Below are 1,631 nucleotides of genomic sequence, written 5' to 3'. Positions count from 1 at the left end.
GCCAGGAGCTGACTGTGGAACAGACATCAACTACTCATGAAAGTTCAAGTTGAAGCTGAAGACGATTAAAACAAGTCCAGAAGAGCCAAAATATGACCTTGATTATATCCCGCCTGAATTTAGAGACCATCTGAAGAACAGATTTGACATTGAACACCAACGATGGAAGACCAGATGAGTTGTGGGATGACATCAAGAACATCATCCATGAAGAAAACAAAAGGTCATTAAAAAGACAGAAAAGGAAGAAAAGACCAAAATGGATGTCAGAAGAGACTCTAAAACTTGCTCTTGAATGGAGATTATCTATAGCAAAAGGAAAAAATGTTGAAATAAAAGAGCTGAACAGATTTCAAAGGGAAGTTAGAGAAGACAAAGTAAAATATTATAATGAAATGTGCAAAAATCTGGAATTAGAGAACCAAAAAGGAAGAACACATTTGACATTTCTCAAGCTGAAAGAACTGAAGAAAAAATTCAAGCCCCAAGTTACAACAGTGAAGGTTCTATGGGCAAAATATTGAACAATGTAGGAAGCATGAAAAGAAGATGGACTGCTAGAAAAATAAACAAATCTGTCTTAGAGGAAATACAGTCAGAATGCTCCTCAGAAGCAAGAATGACCACATTTTGTCTCTCAAACTTTGCTCATGTTGTCAAACGGGACCAGTCCTTGGAGAAGGATATCATGCTGGGTAAAGTAGAAGGTCAGTGGAAAAAGGAAGACCCTCAACGAGATGGATTGGCACTGGGGCTGTGACAAAGGGCTCAAGCATGGCAAGTATTGTAATGATAGCACAAGATCAGGCAGTGTTTTGTTCTGTTTTACACAGGGTTGCTGCTATGATTCAAAATCGACTTGATGGTACCTAACAACAACATCAGAGACTTTGTGGCTGATTCCACCCAAATTTATATTATATTCCTTGACCTCTCCTCTGAGTTCCAAAATGGCATATACATTATCATCTGTATATTGTGGACATCTCAAGTTTATTAAAAATAATCTTTTATTTCCTCCTGCCCCTCTAAACTTCTCCTCCTTTAGTCTTCCCTCAGCAGCGACACCACCATTCAGTCAGTTAGATGCTTAGATCAAGAATCTAGAGGTCACACATAAACCTTCATTTTCCCTCTCTTGTCCCTGTAAATGCTGTGTGTCCATTGTCTTCAGCTTGTAGATAGCACTGGAAGCCATGAGACTGTATGGATCACGTAGGAAGAGAGAGAATGTGTGACAAGAGAAGAGGATTCAAAGACTTCCGGTAAGATGGAAGAATAGGCAGACAAGTGACACAGACCCTCTTCAACAAAGAAGAAAAACTAATTGACAGAGATAGGGAAGATAATCCTGGAACCCTGAGCTTTGAAAGGAACTATACAGAAGTGGATTAGGCACCAACTATTGGAAAAACCAGAACAAAAACAATGAGTACAGAGACGGTCGTAGCTGTGGACTGTCAGCTACTCTGACGAGACCAACAGCCTGAATATTTCCAAGTGGTGTTGGGAACTGAGAATAGACCTAAAGATCAGTCCCGGTCACCAAGGGCTGCAGGGACAACTGCTCTGGTGGCCTATGACTAGAAAGGGAAACAGCAAGGAGGGAGACAATCTGAGCTATGGACTTT

The sequence above is a fragment of the Orycteropus afer genome, unplaced genomic scaffold (assembly GCF_000298275.1).
Source record: "Orycteropus afer afer isolate SDZICR_OR568_19922 unplaced genomic scaffold, OryAfe1.0 scaffold00957, whole genome shotgun sequence".
In the NCBI taxonomy this organism is placed as follows: Eukaryota; Metazoa; Chordata; class Mammalia; order Tubulidentata; family Orycteropodidae; genus Orycteropus; species Orycteropus afer.
This window is presented reverse-complemented; position numbering follows the sequence as displayed.